We start from the raw sequence: 20,110 nt of genomic DNA, 5'->3' as shown, positions 1-20,110 counted from the left end.
ATTGCCACATTTTTTCTTCTAGGTCCACATACATCTTTGTACATCTCCGCCAGATACACTGTGTCAAAGAGTGCATACAACTGTCTCTCCTTAGTTTTTGGACCAAGTGGAAGGCTTTCAGCAGAGTCTGGAAGCTGCTTCTAGGAGAAGGGAGGCTGGTAGAAGATGCATAATATTCAAAACATAGGGAAACTTTGCAAAGAGTAATACAGAACCTCGGTGGAGTTTTGTTTGTTTGTTGGTTTGTTTTAACCTCTCTTTGCTGAGGAATTCCTTTAAAGTTGGGGTCCCAAATTAATATGCTTATCTCGGATTCATTGGAGCCATGCTGATTAGGAGAGCAGGAGAGGAACATTTGTTTTGAACTTTTCTTCCAGTGCTTCAGAGCTAGTGCTTTGCCATTCCACCTGGCAGCAAATCCCAATGATCTCTCCCTTGCTCTTCCAGCCAAAGGATATGCAAGCTCTACTGCCCTTTCTTCCCTCCTCCCCCCCTACTAATGAAAGATGTCAGAGGAAACTCAGCAGGGTGAGTCCTGCTGATTTTCCCTTCTCCCAACACCCTCTGCAGTGGGTCTTTACAAAGGAGGAAAGATCAATCCTCTCATAACTTTAAATAAGATATCACCAGGAATATTTTGACTGTGATAAGAGACTGAATCCTCGGTAATCAAAACATGATACACAGTGCCTCTAGTATACGCAATTTCAAATTTGTTTTCACCATCTGCTAATAACTATTCATAGTGTGGTTTTGATAATCACATTAGTTTCAACCTCCAAAAAATGAAGCCCTTCCACAAATAAATGCAAGTTCCTTGGCCTTTAGTCCCGAGTTCTCTTGTCCCTTTTTTTTTTTTTTTGTATTCCTTGTGTTGATACACTCTGTGGGTGAAATCAGTGGGAGTTTTGCCATTTACTTTAATGAGGCCCAGATTTCACCTTCCATTTGCTTTACTCTTGTTTTCCTTTGACACTGTCAAATCCAATGTATATTGCAAACTAGATAGTGTATTAATTACAACATCTATTACCAATATTAAAATCTCTTTCCTACTCATAGTGCGTATAGTTATTGTATCACAAAATACAACACTTCCGGCCAACATATTTATAGGGTTACTTCTTCCTTTGTTAGTTCCATTTGAGCTATACTCACCAATACACGCTCTTCCTTTCCATGGCCCATTATGTGTGTGTTTTGTGCAGGACATTTGTCCTCATACTCTGTCTACAAAACCCTATGCCTGTGAATTCACATAAAGGCAAGGCAGAATCAGATCCTTTATTTGCACATGTTTAGATGAAGAGTAGGGCTAAGGCAGAACAGTCAGTAGGCATAGGCAAATTGTGGGGAAGCAGCTGGAAGACATGATGAGTCTCATGGAGAAAGCCAGAAGAATTATTTTTGTGGTGCTGTGGGGGGAAAAGGGGAGGGAATGAGGTAGGATACTTTACTTAATTTAATCAATTGGTATATTAATTGGCAAAGATGTGAGCACAGTTTGATTTAAAGAAAGGTAGTTTGAGCTACTTATAAGAATAGGTTCACTTCTTACCATAATGGCGCTGATTTAGCAAGTACTTAAGACCATACTTTAACTTAAAATGTGTAAATTAATCCAATAAAGTCAAACAGATTAAGGGAAATGTAGGACAATGAGACTACCCATGTGCTTAAAGTTATGTAAGTACCTAAGTATTTTGCTGAATCAGGACAAAGATGGTTAGTTTACTTTTAAATAGGCAGGTAGATACATGTTTGAAAGTATCTGTATTTCCCTTAATCTGGTAAACCAATCTCTTAACTAATTGAAGAAGGTTTGGCTTGGAAATTTAAATCCTCTTGTGCTATTTTCTAATTCAAGGGGAAAGAAATAATATACTTGCATTTTTTTTTCTACTAAGAAAAACGTCTGGAATTACGCTAGAGAGGAATGCGATCAGATCAATCTGAGGCTGTTATTCACTTACTTGAGTATCATCTCCTTCATTTAAATTAGGAACAAAATATATTCTTTTCAAAAGGCATAAGCAGTTGCATGACTGCACATATTTTTAATTTTGAAGGATTTGTAAAGAAATTAAATTTACAACAAAAAAAATTGATCCAGATATCCATGAAGATATACTATGTTATTCATAATATCTCAGAGCAAGAAAAAGAATCTAATTGTTATTTCCTAAGCAAGAAAAATGTGTAAGGATTGTGAACTCTTACAGATCATCAGCTAATGTAAATTAGCATAGCTCCATTGAAGTCAAGCCTGCTAGAATCATCAGACTTATAAATCTAAGTAATATAGATGACACTAGTTTTATGAAAAGTATTATTTTTTAATTTGCTTTCTAGCTGATAACTGAATAGTCAGTATCAGATTAAATCTTCAGAAACTCCAGCAGAGACCATAGAGAGACAGATAATCTGATTTTGCACTGAGGAAGACCTGGGGGAAATATCGTAGTTTCTCCCTTACTAAGATAAAGTAATTAGTTTCATCCTTATGAGGAGAGGATGGAAGGAGAGTTGTAAAATGTTTACCATTCAAGACCTACTGCTTCAATTTAGCAATTTGATATTGTTGCTAAAAGTATTATTATTTCCAGTTTTCAGTCTTGTTGCACTTAGTTTTGTGTGATTTCCCTCCCCGTCTCTCAGATATAGAAATCAGAAATGTAAACTTGAAATATTACTAATGTCAGTTTTACCTATGGATAAGAAGAGAACAAACAAACAAACAATATTCTCAAAGGAAGAGGCAATTTTTTTTACCCTCATACTATTGCAGAAGGTTTTATGTTGTACATCAGACACCGAGGAAGTGGCAAAATTTTCTGGCAGACTGAAACACAAAATAAAACCACAACTGTAGGGCTTAATCCTGCAAAGCATTTTTCTTGAGGATAATCATGTGAGTAGTCCAGTTAAGTTAATGAGGAGTGTTCTCATGAGGAAGGCTATGTAGGACTGGATTCCCATGGACATTATAGCTGGTAGAACTTAGACAAAAATCCCAAAAATTTTGAATATTTTTCATACACACAGGCCCCTTGTACTTCATGATAAAGCTTGACAAATTCTGTAGCAAGGTTTGTGTGGCACTCTAGCACAACAACCTGAAATAACATGGCAGATTCCCGTAAATTCAGTAGTGGAGGGTTGGTTCTTTATTTGTCATTTTAAACTGAATTAAACATGACAGAGAAAAAAGAGTGCCAATTAATTGGGTATACAATACCAATTTGGGTCGACAGTCCATCTACAGAAGAAAGTGATCCCACGAAAGACACCTGTGTTCCATAAGTAGGACTTGTCCTCTTAAACATGCCTTAGGACTTTGCATCCAAATCTCTTAATTTACAGAACAACAGGATTATTTTCCATTTTCTCAGTTATCACTGGTATCCTCACAACCTAGCAAATGAACAGGCAGGGGAGGAGACAGTAAGCCTTCACAGTTGACTGAACTAATTAAACATCAAACAGTGCTATTGACATTTGCTTTGAGCTATAAAGATCCATTACTGGTCTTAGCAGTGATTTCTCTTGGAAGCTATTTAATTCTTTGCTTGTGATTTGAAGTTATTTAGGGATGTTTATGATGGGTCTTTGTACCTCAGAGATTTTTATATTGACTCCCATTTTGGGCTCTCTTTTCACAGCTCTCTCTCTTTCTATGGAAGTTAGGAGAGAAACAAAATGCAGGAGGATAGAAGAAGCTAATAGAGTTGCTACTTCTGCAACTCAAGGACAAAATGTTTGTTTTAGAAACAGGTGACCCATGTTTTAGCTTCTGCAGTGACTTTTCCATAATTAATGAGATGATTAATTGTGTGTGCACTGTAAATGATGGTGTCGGGATTCTGATTACTGACCCATACATGACTCCAAAAATGCGACAAACATCAAAAAAATTCAATTACAAAGTCCAGATGCTGTGTATTGCTTGTGTAAAATGTTTCAGGTAGGAAGGTTGCATATTAATAGCATAAACTAAATGCAACTGACACTTTAGGAAATGAAATTTTTTGAGAGGAAAAAACTGTGTAGCAGTGAAAATATGTGCAAAAAACACCAAAAGACAATTGTAACAAGATTTTTTATTTGTCTTCTCTTCGTTAGTGTTTAATATTGAAAACTCCCTTCATAAAATAGTTGAGTGATCTGCCAGCAGAGGACATTATTCTAATACCTGTGGACTTGTATAATTGTCTGATGCAAAAAGCCTGAGCCTACTAAACTGGAGAAGGACAAGATTTTTCTCTTTTACAAAAGAGCTTATACAAAAGACACAATTTATAGTTTGATTTTTTTAGATAGCCGTTTCAATCACTATGGTAAGGCACCTTTCCTAGCTCGATATTTTATAACTTGGTGTATTGTCACAGCAAGTATAAAATTGAGATATTGCCCAATGTGCTGCTAAGACAAACTTTCCAAATTTTCTATTTCCTGAAAGAACAGGACTGAAAGAAGATCAACTTCTCGCCCTTGACATAAGCTTGTACTCCCATTGAACTCCTTATTAGTTCCAAATATATAAAAGAGTAAAATTTTCAATAGAAAGTTAAGTTTCAGCTTTAGTAATTAATAATAACAAAACACTTATTTCTTATATAGTATTTTTAATCAATAGATCTCAAAGCACTTCACAGTTTTTAATGTATTTATCCTCACAACAACCCTGTGAAGTAGAGAAGTATCATTATCCCCATTTTACAGATTTAAATCTGATATATAGAGAGTTATTTGCTCAAGATCTCACAGGAAATCTAGGAAAGAGAAGGGAATTTAAACCAGGCCTCCTATGTCCTAGTCTATTTCCCCAACCACATAGCCATCCTTCTTGCTATAACTGAATTTGGGATTCAGGACAAATTTTAATATTTAATTTATTGAGATTAGAATTTTCCCATATAATCAGTGTCACTTGAATCTTGGAAGGCTGACCTCCATGTTTGTTCCAATTCTGCAGTGAGGGCAAACTGCCTTTTCAGTTGTGAATTGTAGCCTGGAAGTACTAGCTATTTAGGGCAATTAATAAACAACTATTTCCTAGTCATTTTTCCTCTTCCATTCACCCATTTTCCTCATTTAGTCTTTCCATTTTCCCTCTCTCATTATTAACGCACAACTTCCTCTTACCCTCCTCATTTCTCCTCTCCTTCTTATACCTTGTTCATTCTCCACTCCTTCACTTTGTCAATCACCTATCTACAAACTTCTATGAAACTCCTCAAAAGACATTTTGCATGATTTTTTTATTCAGTCTGCCTTCTCATGTAATAATTATATATTAATAATATTTGGAAATTTCTTAACATCTACCATCTGAAGCTCTTAAAATGCTTCCATCTACATGTCAAGACTCATAGATTTTTAAGGACAGAATTGACCACCAGGATCATTTAGTTTGACCTTCTGCACATTACAGGTTATAGAACCACACACATCCACTCTGTAGTAGACTCATCACCTCTGGCTGAGTTACTGAAGTCCTAAAATCTTGATATAATGACTTCAAGTTACAGAGAATCCATCACTTACTCTAGGTCAAACCAGCAGGTGACCTGTGCCCTATGCTGCAGAGGAAAGTAATCCCTCCCACCGCCAGAGGGTTGGATTCCTTCCTAATTCCAAATACGCCAGTCAGCTAGATCCTGAACATGTGGGTGAGACCCACCAACAAGGCACTTAGGAAAGACTTCTCTGTGGTAACTCAGAGCCCTCCCCTTTTAGTTCTCCATCTAGTTCCATTTAGCTGGGATATTGACCTTCAGGGGAACATAAGAACATAAGAACGGCCATACCAGATCAGACCAAAGGTCCATCTAGCCCAGTATCTGTCTACTGACAGTGGACAATGCCAGGTGCCCTAGAGGGAGTGAAGCTAACAGGCAATGATCAGGTGATCTCTCTCCTGCCGTCCATCTCCATCCTCTGATGAACCAGCAAGGACACCATTTTCCTTCCTATAATAGCCATTTATGGCTTGCACCATGAATTATCCAGTTCCTTTAAATCTCGTTATTAGTCTCAGCCTTCACAACCTCTCAGTAGGGGTTCCCACAGTTGACATGTGGCTGTGTGAAGAAAACTCTTTATATTATTTTAACCTGCTACCTATAATTTATTGTGACCCTACGTTTTGTTTATTAATAAGTAATACCTTTCCTTATCCACTTCCCTACATCACTCACTTGATTTATCACGTCTATCATATCCCTTAGTCTCCCTTTCCAACAGAGCTACCTCTTTAATCTTTCCTCGTATGGAGCTTTTCCAAACCCTTAATCATTTTATTGCCTTTTTTGAACTTTTCGGTCTGAATATTTTTTGAGGTGAGGGAAAACCAACTTGTATGCTAGTATTTCAAATGGGGCATACCATGGATTATATAAGGGCAATAAGATATTCCAGTCTTATTCTCTATCCCTTTTTAAGATCTAACATCTGTTGCTTTTTAGGCACCTTGTCACACTGCATGGACCTTTCAGAGAACTATCCACGATGACGGCCAAGTGTTTCCGATTGTTTTAGCTAATAGCCCCTATATTGTTGTATGTTGGGGTTATTTTTCCAATGTGCATTACTTACTTTCCACATTAAATTTTCATATTGCTATTGTTGCCCATACTTGTTTTGTGATCTTTTTGAATCTTCCAATTGCTTGGGGTTAACTTCTTGGCACGTTTGTATCATCTGCAACTTTTGCCACCTTAAGTCTTTTACCTTTCTCCGTCATTATGATAAATTGAATAGGATTGGTCCGGACTGACTTGGGGAAACACTAGTACACCCTTCCATCTGATAATTTGCTATAATTCCTCCCTTTGTCCTGCTTTAGCCATTTTCCAATCCATGAAAGGACCTTCCCTTTTATCCCATGACAGCTTAATTTACGTAAGAGCCTTTGGTGAGGGACCTTGTCAAAGGCTTTCTGGAAATCTAAGTACACTATGTCCACTGGATCCCCCTTGTCCACATGTTTGTTGACCCCTTCAAAAAACTCTAATAGATTAATAAGACACGATTTCCCTTTACAGAAACCATGTTGACTATTGCTCAACAGTTTATGTTTTTCTATGTGTCTGACAATTTTATTATTAACTATTGTTTCGACTAATTTGCCCGGTACCGATGTTAGACTTACCGGTCTGTAATTGCCGGGAAACCTCACTTATTCCCTTCAATTCTGATTATGAGTAACATTTCCGCAGGGATGAGTGACAGCTAGGGAAAATGGGTGATCGTCAGTTCAGATGACTGACACATGGCAGGAATGCCAGTAATTCAGAGTGTGTATGTGTGTGTGTGTGTGTGTGTAGTTGGCCACCTTACAGGCCGCCTTACATTATCACTGAAATTTATGAGTTGGATGGATATAAACATTGACTGGATCCAATTTGAGGGAACATAGTTTTTGCACTTGGTTATTAAAATCATAGTCATTTGGACAAGCAGCTCTAAGAAAGATTAAATACTATTGTTCACAAAGCCAGAGAGATTTGTTGCTAAAAGTAAAACATTTAAAGGAAGCTATTTCTAGCAGTATTGCTTTCTTTATTTTCAATATTTATGTTCATATCTGACAGCATGGACCACTGATTTGATCCAGTTTGTAAGTTTCTAAGATCGTGGTTCTATTTTTACCAGAACTGAGGAATACAAGAAATTCCATACTGGATTAGACCAATGGTCCATCTAGCCCAATACCCTGCTTCCAGTATCAGGTATGTTGGTGGAAATTCACGGCACCTCTGAAGATCAGGCCTCTCTTATTTAGTGCCTAAATATGAATTTAGCTGCCTAGCCTTAGACACCCAGGTTTGAAAATGTTGCGGGTTATAGAGCTTGTCTTCTTAATATCTCTAAAGTTCATTTGGTGCTATACAATAACTATGATAGTTAATAATCATGATGGAGTGATGAAGCCTTTGGTTGTGTACATGCCATGTATAACTAAAGTTGGAACTCATTAGACTGTTGTAAATATGTTCAGGTACTTTATAAAAGTAACTTATACTCCAAGGATGAGGTAAGTTAGACTAGAAGCCCACACTTTTCAATGGTTTGAATTTGGCCTTGTGCCTTAAAACAAGCCTGAGGCATGTTATTATTGGCATAACTCTCATCCTCTGTAGCTGCTTACAAATACATCCTGTAGGATAAAAGATAAAAAAAAACAACACCCATTTTATTATTTTATAAGTCTAAAATAAGAACTCTTATTAAATTTGATGTATTATGGGGACGTCATGTCACACCTGGTTATGTTGGCTGTCATATTACATTGCATTCTTCAACATGTTACTATAACTGTGTCTGACAGTTTGGAACATTTCATGCCTTAAACGCCTCAAAATGAAGGTAAATTCTTTATAACACCAGGCAGAAAATTCTAATCTCTTCCTGGCTATGCTATAAAAGTCAAGTGAATAATCTTAAGTGAACTTAGAAAAAAAAGTAAGACTGCATCCTTAAAGCAATACTGGCAGCATGTTTTAATTAATCAAACAAATTAGATAGGTAAGGGGTCTAGTTTCCTCAATTCAAAATAATTGTAGAAAAGTTCATTCAGACATAACAGGTTTATATGGGTCCTGTTGAACATCATACTTTGAAACAGCCTACGATAGGTTTCGTCATCATCAACAGATTCTCATTTATTTTCTTTGGGCTTTCCATGCAATTTTTCTGTACACATTAGTTTCAAATCCTCACTGCAAGATTTTTCTATTCAGCTAAGTAAGCTGGCTGCATTTAGAAGAATATTAGTTTAGAAAGGTCATCTTGAGAATCAGAATAAATTAAGAATGGCAGTACTAACTATCTGTTGTGACACTATTACAAAACAGGGAAGTATTTGTACTGGCCAAAGGCTTAGCTTGGGAAAATGCTAGCATATAATATAATTTGTTGTGCTACAAATCCCCTAAAAGTCTCTAATGGAACTTGGAAGGCTTGAACTTTTTCACAAACATGTTTTGATAACAAAGAGGTTGACTTAACCTTTGCTCTTACTAAAACATAGAAACCTTAATAAATGTGGCAGAAATTCCTATAGAAAGCAGAATTGGGTCCAAATCCTAAAATTTTAAAATATTTTGGATTTTGGCAGTACCTGAATTTGAGGACCCAGAGCTGAGCTCACTCAAAGAGTTTTACTCTGGATCTGAATCATGGTAACTTCAAAAGGAACAAATAAGGTGAACACATGTATCATATATCATGTGTTTAACAAAAGGACTCTAATATCATCAGTAAACAAAGTCCACACAACCCTCCAGCCTTGTTCATTTAGTACCGAGACTGGTGTACTTTCTTTCCTTTGAGATAAAGACCAATTCTTGCATGGCAAACTCTAGTGTCAACACACAACTCCCTAAATGTACCTCCCCACCATGAGGTCATGTTCTGTATGGACCTTCTATGAGCTGCATCCAGCCCACACCATGTAGTCCTTTCTGAGTGATACACCCTTTTTCCAATAGGAAGACAAGTGAGGAGAAATACCTGGGATTTCTTATCAACTCTCTAACTAATCAGTGCTCTAAAGAAGAAAGAAGTCAGCTCCTTCACAGCCATGCTGCTGATATGGGGAATATGGGCTCCATAACTGAAAAGCAAAAATACTGTCAGATTCTTGGCTGAGTTAAGCCCACTTTACACCACTCCCATGGCATATACCTGCCTTAAACATTGACTGCACACAAATGGTAGGTGGTGTTCAATGATCATTCAGTGTCTGCAAGAGCTCTTTGTTCTGTATGTGGGTCCAGCTAGCTCTGCCATTTTAAAGGCACAGCCTCCAATACCATTGTAGCAACACAGTATGTACATTTTTTTCAAGTTGCTCCACAGCTGGAAAGGTAGCCTGAGGGGCTAACCCTCTTCCAATACGTCAAGCATCCATGCACTTTTCCTCCAAGTATAGCATCAGAACTCATGTATTTGATGCTTTCAGCTGTTCACTTACATTGCTGGACTGTGTACTGCTCCTGCCCTATCTAGACTCAAGGTGCTCAAACTATTTAATCTAACAAATAAAATATTAAGTGGTGATTTGAATACAGTCTATAAGTACCTACATGGGGACCAAATTTTATGTGCTCTTCAATCTAGCAGAGAAAGGTATAGCACGATCTACTAGCTGGAAGTTGACACGAAGCAAATTCAGACTGGAAATAAAGCTTAATTTTTTTTAACAGTGAGAGTGGTTAACCATTAAAGCAATTTACCCATGGTCATGATTCTCTATTACTGACAATTTTATATCGAAATTGGATGTTTTTCTAACGCATAAGCTCTAGGAATTATTTTGGGGATGTTCTAGGGTCTGTTCTATCCAGGAAATCAGACTAGATGGTCCCTTCTGGCTTATACTAGCCAGTATTTTAAAGTATGAGAGCATGTATGATCAGCTCCATGTATAATGAAACTTGCACTATTTTTATTTGTTTTATCCTTTCCTTATACCTTTATTTAGGTTAGTTTTTTGCTCTAGGTCTCTAATTTAGACTGTAACTCTAGAAATAGGAACCATATCCCTTTTTTAATCTCCAAAAAGCTCTGTGCAAAGCTATGGCACTGCATAAACATTTATTGATATTCTGAATTAGTGCAACATCACCTCCACCACCACTTCATATGACATAATACTTTCACATTATTTCTTTTAATGAATTATGAGTTCATGAGCAAAATTATGATCTCTGTTGCATAGTATAAATGTGGAATAACTTTACTGAAGCCAATAGAGTTACTTCAGATTTACACTGGTATCACAGAGAACGGAGTCCCAGACCAACCTAAAAATACCACAGTGGAACCTAACAGACATCTATATTGGCAGTATCAGTAGAAAGGTTAATGATTGGAAATGGAGTGTGCACAACCTTCCCTCCCCCCCCGCCAAATGGTCCCTGTTAAGTCCAGTTTGAGGTAGGGTAATGTTGGAAATCTTTGCACTGGTGCTGCCCATGCCAATCCTATTTTTTTAAAAAAATAAAATGATAACTTCATTTCATAGAGCTGTCAATCCAGCACCTTTCATGAGCATTTAATTTTGTTTTTAAAAATTGAAGTGTCATTTGATAATTTTTTAAAAAAATACAAGTATCTCCACATTTCCTTCTCTTTGTGAATCTGGATATTTAAGTGGATCTGGCCAACTATGTCAAGCTAATTTTGGAATCCTCTCATATCGGCAGACAACAGATGGTAAATGGAATAAGAATGAGAGAATGTATTAAAATACATTATAAAACTATTCAAGTTTGTCAGTTTGAAACTTTGTTATAAAACCAAATATGTCCAGGCATGACTTACTTTATAAGTCAACTTCAAGTCCAGAGACCAATAACAAGTGTTGCAGATCTTCACATTGACATCAGGAGAACAGAATGTTGTCAATTTTAATCTGCTTCTATATAATCAAATAGATAAATGGCCGAGCTCTTGTGCCACCAATAAAATGCTTTTGGTGAGTACCAGGTCACTGGTTTCCCTACCTGCTAATCAGTGGTTTCTCCATGAAGTTTGCAGAAAGCCTCATTATCTAATGGCACTGAAAATGAGGCAATGGATTTCATTATTGCTGAAGTCAACGGTGGAGAAACTATTACAATTGAATGGAATAATGTTATTATGGCACAGGAAGCTGTCTGATGAGTTTTTTGAAGGCTGCATGATTTCACAGATTCCCATTACTATCCTTGAAAAGGAGTGAAAAAATAAAACAGATGGAAAATTAAAATAAAAGGTGTTGCTGCAAATGGAAGGTGAGAAACACTAACACTGTTTTAACAGTTTAGCAAAGTACCCCTCTAGGGGATGGGATCTATATATGAATGTAATTACTGCAGCAGAATCAAAACCAGTCCTTTACTGTCTATTGCTACAGCTCTGTGAGGTGAAACTCACTGTCCTTGTGCTTGTGTAATTTGTAAAATATATGCATTGTGTCCTTCTCTAGTTGATAGTCCTCATTCAGGATAATGGTTTACTGCTCCTATCAGTTGATGGAGTTACTCTTTAGCACAAATGGTAGAGTTCTCTGCTTTGAGCGGTGAAGTTACTAGATTCAAACCCTGATGAAAACCTGTGGTGGGGTTATTACACCAGCAAGAGCTGCAAAGTAATAAGCATATCATGTAGTGATCACATTTAATATACGGAGGGAAAACTGTAAGAGAGAAATAAGAATGTGTTGATTCTGAATTATGACAATAACATAATATTTTATGTTACAAAAGTATCTAAAAAATTAAAGTCCATACATTAGTCAGTATGACTTTTTTTTACATTTATTCAACCAACAGCTATATATACACACAGATGTTGCTACCCTGAGTCATTTATGCTGTTAGTGAACATTTACTCTAGCACTATTACTTAGAAGAGGTACTACAATCACCTGATGCTATTACATTTTGGCAGACAGAACTGACAGTTTGGGCTAAATGCAAATTGCTGAGACATTTGTTGACAGAAATGAACATAAACAGATGGTTTGGGGTGAAAAGCAGTATTATTGCATTTCTATTTTATGGCAATGGAGGAATTTCATATTTAAGACCGTTTTCTAGAAAGCACAAAGAAGACCTGTACTTAAAAGTCTCTAGTGTGCTTGTACATGGATATTTTTATAAAGTTGCATTGTAATATACAGCCCCAATCCTACAACTAGTTCCAAATGACTAGATTCACATAGCAACGTCATTGACTTCAATGGGACATACCAGGAGGAACTTGCAGGGCTGGGACATATATTTCTGAAAAATATCCCCATGTCCTTTTGCCATCTGTCTTCACACTCATCCTTCTCTGTTCTAAGGCCCTAGTAAATACATTATCAGTCACTGAACTTAAAACAGAATACATTTCCCTTATAAACGCCACAAATATTTTTAGCATAAAAGTGTGTGCCATTCACAAAAATTCTGTTTAATTAAAACTGGATTACTTAAAACATGACATGTATCAAACAAATTCCCATTTAAGACCATCATACCAAGCTGCAACAAGGCACAAGAGGCTATTGCCATAGTGACATAGACAATTGTTTAACATACATGTAATTATCTGATCCACACAGATGATAATCAGTTCAGCAGAACTTTTCTTTTAAAAGTTTGAGTGTGCAAGCCAATCTGAAAAACAATAGCATTTTATTGAGTAGAGAGGGCTGATTAATTGATTATGCATTTTTTCCCCTAGATAATAAACATGTAAATAAAACCCATATAGTAAGACCACTATCTATGGCTCTTATCCAGGTGATAGCTAGTAATAAAGCCAACTGATCCTTAACTCAAAAGAAATTAAAGGGAAAATAAAAAAAAAAACTTCAGCATGTGTTTGCATGTGGTCTAAGAATGACTTTAATCAAGATGTAACTACACAGTTGAGTGTAAATAAAATTGCATTAAATTACAACTTACACATTTCCAAGAGTCCTGATATTCTCAATAATATAATACTATCAAAACTCATTTTTAAATTTAAAAGTCTAAACTGAATGTGTGTGGTCTGAAAGTTTGTCATCTAGATACTCCCATATGAAATTAGTGTGTGTATTTTAGTTATCATTATGATTGTTTTTTCTTCTCAGACAGGATACCATTTTTTAATTACACTTACACAGTACTTTTGAACAACTGTTTATAATCTCTACCCAACTCTTCTCATCCTTGAGCTTGCTTGACTGGTATCCCAGTGAAAACCAGTAAAGAAACATGCTATTCAAAATTAAGTACAAAGTGTCTTAATAATTTAGATGCTAATTCCCATTGATTTTCAGTATGAATTATGCTCTAAACTCTCCAAGGAACTTTTGAAACTGTTACTCCATTTTCTTAAAGGTCATAGAGGAGGTAAATTTACAAGTAGATATTGTACATTACTATAATTCCTTCCAAATACTCCTTGATACTCTGTGTGACACTAGTCTGAAAGTATAAATAAGTGGTAAACGGCAATACCAATGGAACTCTACAAATGGAATTCCCAATCATAAACTGAGACAAGGACAGGAACAGGGCGAGCAATGGGGCAAGACCAAGAGAGAGCTCATGGGGTCACAGCAGTTTTTCACTTTGGAAACCTGATCATCCACTAGTGTAATACAATATAGTCCAGTCTTAAAAAATAATGAATCCATCATGAGATGAATTAATCATGATTTGTAAATATAAATTGTATTGAAACACTAAATGAAAACACAATTTTTGTTTTCCTCTCCTAAAAACCATCAACCTTGCAACTATTAACAAAATGGTAGTCCAAATGTTTTCGTTTTGACTGCAGTTTTTCAGAGATATTATTGGCACAGCTAATATTTAGAACAACACAAGTCTTTACCATACTAAAATTATAAATATAGGTTTGTTTTAAAAAAAAATAACATAGTATTCTATGCAACTAGTACGCCATGGCCCCACAAGTTCATTCAAGAGCGGTGCATAGTGTGGTACAGGCTAAATATAATACCTATAAACACAAAGCTCAGAAATCAGGCTAATAAAATGCAGTCATCTTCATGCCTATCATATATATAGAATATGTCATGGAAAGTCCTTCTTGGAATGGTTTCCAGGTACAGCATCATCCCTCTGAACATTGTCACATAAAAATATTTCAGCCCACAGTGTATCAAATTGAAATGTTATATGTGGTTTCTTAAAAAACTCCCTAAGCAGAGTCAGCCTTTTCTCCAAAGGAATGAAGTTTGAGAGATGAGAATAGCAAATAAAATGTCAGGCTCCAGCAGCCTAGTTCTCATAGCTGTGAGACAGCAGCAGGTCAGTCCATAAAAGGTAATTTAGTTTTGCACTGTTTAGAATCTTTGGCAAATTATTCCATGCACCTAAAATCCTCAGACTTCTTTGAAATGTCCACTTATAGGTGCCAAAACAGGAAATTCTGTGGAATTATTCATGTATTTAACAAGGCATGGCCAAGCTTAGATTTTCCATAGATAGACAGTTACTTCACACTTGTTAGGGTAACAGAAAGATACACTGATTTCTTTAAAATTACCCAGTAAAAGGTTAAAAATGAACAATTTACCAGTTGAAGACATAGGAAACTTGGGGAAAAAAACATGTAATTTAGAGACTATCCTGCTTAAGTATAGTCTTAATTTCTCTTTCCCGTATTTATTATAGTACTAAGCAGATTTGCATGAAAGCCAGATCTTTGTTTCTCAAGAGTTGATCTCTTATTACTTGTTCCCTACTTGAAGTTATAATCCTTTATTGTGATTTCACAATTGGTTGCTTTGGAAATGATTGTGCTGTCACCATAGACTTTGAGTGAAGAATATGCAGCAAGAGAAAGTCTCTTAGATTCCATGCTTCTGCCTATTTGTATGTTTGGTTACTAATGTTTTTTTTTTAATCTGGGTGGCTTTTTGCTAATTCCTGTTGATATCTTAATACGTTATCGACTTCACCTCAGAGGTTATATGCTCTTCTCCTTTAAGTGGGAAATGGTTGTAAAACTGGGGTGAGGAGTCTATGTGGAGAATACATAGGAAGGGGGCTACGAGAGGCTGTAGTACGTAATAAGGTCATTTTAATTACCTCTAAAAATTAGCCAACTTAATTATGTGCATAAATCCAGATATTTTAAGGAACATGGTTCAAGGTACCTTAGACTGAGTAGTTTCAGCCTACATTCTCCCATCTGATAGCTATTTGCATTCCCTGTGTTCTTGTGCTAGTGTTATGCAGTGAATTTTGAAGATGGATAAAAGGCCAGAAGTGGGAGGAAGTTAAGGAACATGAAGCAATAGGCAGCAACTCTATCTTCTACAATATTGTGATTTATTCTGCAATATACAAGGCAGGTTACTTCTGCTCACAGCCAAGTCAGTACATCTTCCTCATTAAAATTTACCCTAAAACTCACTTTTTTGCAATATCCATGTCAAAGTATGATTCCCCACTCTGAACCTTAGCGTCCAAAAGATGGGGGTACCTGCATGAACCCCTCTAAGCTTAATTACTAGCTTAGAAATGATAGAGCTGCCACCACCCAAAAACTATAGTGTTTTGGGACACTTTCTGGCCCCCAAACCCTTCCCTGGGGACCCCAAGACCCAAACCCCTTGGATCTCAAAACAAAGGAAAATAAACTATTCCCCTCCTTTCTTCCTCCCAGATTCTCCCCTCCCTGGGTACACTGGGAGATCACTGTGATTCAAATTCCTTGAATCTTAAAACAGAGAGGAAATTCACCTTCCCCCCCTTCTCTCCCCCTCCCAGACTCTCCCTGAGAGAGAGACAGTGATCCTAACACAGAGAGAAATCAGGCTTTTCCTTCCCCCTTCTCTCCTTTCTCCACCAGTTCCCTGGGAGTCAGACCCTGTCCCTGGTTTCTCCACAAGAATAAAAAAAACAATCAGGTCTTAAAATGAAAAGTTTTAATTAGAAAGAAAAAAAAAGTAAAAAATATCTCTGTAAAATCAAGAATGGAAATGTTACAGGGTCTCAGCTTATAGGATAACTAGAGAGAAGCCTCCCCCAGCACAAATACAAGTTTGCAGCAAACAGAGATACCAATCTTCCAGCAAAATACAATTAGTGTCAAGGAAACAGAGATTACAATCCTTCCAGAAAAATACACATTTGCAAATAAAGAAAACAAACATAAATCTATCACTTTCTATTTAAAAAGTTACTTATAATTTGAATAGAAGAGACTTTTTCAGAAACTGGGAGAGTTGTATACATGTCTTGCGTCCCTCTCAGGAACCCAGAGAGAACAAAGAAAAAACCCAAAAAGCACAAACAAAGGCTTCCCTCCACCGAGATTTGAAAGTATCTTGTCTCCTGATTGGTCCTCTGGTCAGGTGTTCCAGGTTTACTGAGCTAGTTAACCCTTTACAGGTAAAAGAGACATTAACCCTTAACCATCTGTTTATGACAACCCAAAGTTTTAAAGCCTAAATAACAATAATAATCAAGTATCAGGGGGTAGCAGTGTTAGTCTATATCCATAAAAACAACAAGGAGTCTGGTGGCACCTTAAAGACTAACAGATTTATTTGGGCATAAGGTTTTATGGGTAAAAAACTTCACTTCTTCAGATGCATGGAGTGAAAGTTACAGATGTGGGCATGACACATGAAGAGAAGGGAATATCTCACAAGTGGAAAGCAAGTGTTGACAAGGCCAGTTCAATCAGGGTGGATGTAGTCCACTCCCAATAATAGATGAAGCGGTGTCAATTCCAGGAGAGGCAAAGCTTTTTTTGTAATGAGCCAGCCACTCTCAGTCCCTATTCAAGCCCAAATTAATGGTGTTAAATTTGCAAATGAATTTAAATTTTAGTTTTGCTGTTTCTCTTTAAAGTCTGTTTCTAAAGTTTTTTGGTCGAGAAGAGTTACTTTTAAATCTGTTATAGAATGTCCAGGGAGATTGAAGAGTTCACCTACTGGCATTCCTGATATGTGATTTGTGTCTATTCTTTTACATTTGCCCAATGTACATGGCAAAGGGGCACTGCTGGCACATGATAGCATATATTGCATTAGTAGATGTGCAGGTGAATGAGCCCTTGATGGTGTGGCTGATGTGGTTGGGTCCTCTGACAGTGTCGCTAGAGTAGAAATGGGGACAGAGTAGGCCATGAGGTTTGCTACAGGGATTGATTCCTGGGTTGGTGTTTCTGTGGTGTGATGTGTAGTTGCTGGTGAGTATTTGCTTCAGGATGGAGGGTTATTTGGAAGCAAGGACTGGCCTGCCTCCCAAGGTCTGTGAGACTGAGGGATTGTTTTCAAGGATAAGTTGTAGATTGTTGATGATGTGCTGGAGAGATTTTAGCTGGGGGCTGTATGTGATGGCCAGTGGTGTTCTGTTATTTTCCTTGTTAGGGCTGTCCTGTAGTACGTCCCAGAGAAGTGTATCTTACCTTCTATTTGACTGGTTCCTTCCCATCATGGGACAGACTTCTGCAACTGGAGGATCAGATAAGCCAGCTCTGAGTGAACTGGGGAGCCCACATGCTGACCAATCTGCTGTTGGTCTTTTACCTCCGATTTTTTACTCTGTGATTCGATACTAGGTAGAACTAGGTTTTATATTTAAGTTAGAAGTGAGAGTGTGATAGTTGTTTGCTTATTTAATAGTTTTTCTTTATGTTAGCCCATTAACAACTAATTTGGAATCCTACTCCACAGAGCTATTCATAGCTATAGAGATATTAAAACAATAACAAGGACCTATTCATTTATTTACTAAATATTCATCTAAGGGTTTTGGGCTAATCACTGCAGACTTCTTGTATGTACCATATGTTTATCAATGAAAGCTACATGTTGATATTCAACAGAAATTAAAATTCTGGTTAGAAATCTCCCTTACCCACACTTCATGTTTCCTTGCTCATCTGCAAGGAAATCAGCAGTGAACTCTGGTCATGTGTGGAAGCATAATTGGCAGTGAAACGTTGACAGGGCTGCTTAATATAAAAACTCAGCCCATTCCAGGCACACTGAAAACTGGGATAAAAGCAGAATGGGCTAAGAGGCAGAAGGTGATAAAATGTTTCCATTTTTTAAATAAAGAAACCTGCATGTCATTTGAGGTTGGGAATCTGGATATTTTGACACAACTACAAAAGCAGGCAATGAAGATGTTTTGATGAACCCATTCATATTCTGTCCTTTCTCACTTTAGTACTGAGCAGTTATAAAGTAAGAAGTTTAATTAAACCCTCTTTTGGATCCTAGCTCTACAGGGACTTTTTAAATATTATTTTATTACACAAAAAGAGAACCTACTTGTTGGGCAAGATATTGCATTTCCTATAATTTACCTTTAGAATTTATTCCTACAGCTCAGATTAAATAAAAATCCCACTTCTCTAAAACGAAGTAAATTCTGTCCTGACTTTTTTCTGAACTTTTGACTCTGATAATGTTCAGAAAAGTGGCAAGAATGAAATAACTGTAATATACATTATGTAATAATTTCCAAAGGTCTCATTCGAGATTGACAATCTATTGTAATATGAACTGTACAAGCAGAGTTTATTTATTTATTATTTGTATTATCATAGCACCTAGGAGACCCAGTCATGGACCAAGACCCCACTGTGCTAGGCACTGTACACGCAGAACAAAAATACAGTTACTGCCCCAAAAAATGTACAATATAAGACAAGAGACAACAGATGGACAGATCAAGTGAGGAGCACAAGGGAACAATTCTGTGATATTAGTCATCCTGATAGGCTGTGGCCTCAGTACAACAGTAGCTTAGCTGTTAATTTTTTTGTAGGCTTCCTAGAAAAGGAGATACAATCTCCTGGAGGGTTTACAATCTAACATATGTACCACTCACCTGAAACACCATTTCAGATCAAGAACTCACTATTGTTGATTTCGGAAGTTATTTTTTTCGTTATGGGCCTGAGTGAACTCCCATTCAAGACCATTGAAAGACTCCCATAGTCTTCTGTGGGAGTTGAAACGGTGTCCAAAAGGTTCACTGAATATTTTCCTCAGAGATTTTGAGCCAGTTGGTGTAAAGAGGTAGAGTTTCATTGACTTTCCCATCAATAATTCTTGTCCAGACACTAAAAGATCTATACAATAGTCTGTTTTTCCCCTATGCTACAATATGATTACAGCACGAGTAGACATACATGCATTAACTTTATCCACACTATTACAGCTCAAAATAGCATTGTAGATGCAACAGCACACACTTCAGTCCAGGCTAGCAATGCTAGTACATACATCCCTAAATATCTATCACTACAGTCCCTGGCATGCTTATACAGCCAGCACTGTATCCCATGCCACCACAGCTGGACTGCTATTTTTAACTGTTATCATTTGTATGTCTTCCTGTGCTGCAAACACATCTTGGATTGCAGTGGAGACATACTGTAATGCATCAGAGGGGTAGCCGTGTTAGTCTGAATCTGTAAAAGCAGCAGAGAATCCTGTGGCACCTTATAGACTAATAGTGTGGCCAGGGAGGTTGAAGTGCTCTCCTACAGGATTTTGTATATTGCCATTCCTAATATCTGATTTGTATCCATTTTATCCTTTTCCGTAGAGACTGTCCAGTTTGGCCGATGTACATAGCAGAGG

Source organism: Chelonoidis abingdonii, chromosome 5 (genome assembly GCF_003597395.2).
Source record: "Chelonoidis abingdonii isolate Lonesome George chromosome 5, CheloAbing_2.0, whole genome shotgun sequence".
NCBI classification, from domain to species: Eukaryota; Metazoa; Chordata; order Testudines; family Testudinidae; genus Chelonoidis; species Chelonoidis abingdonii.
The sequence above is the reverse complement of the archived record's forward strand: the minus strand, read 5'-3'. Positions refer to the sequence as shown.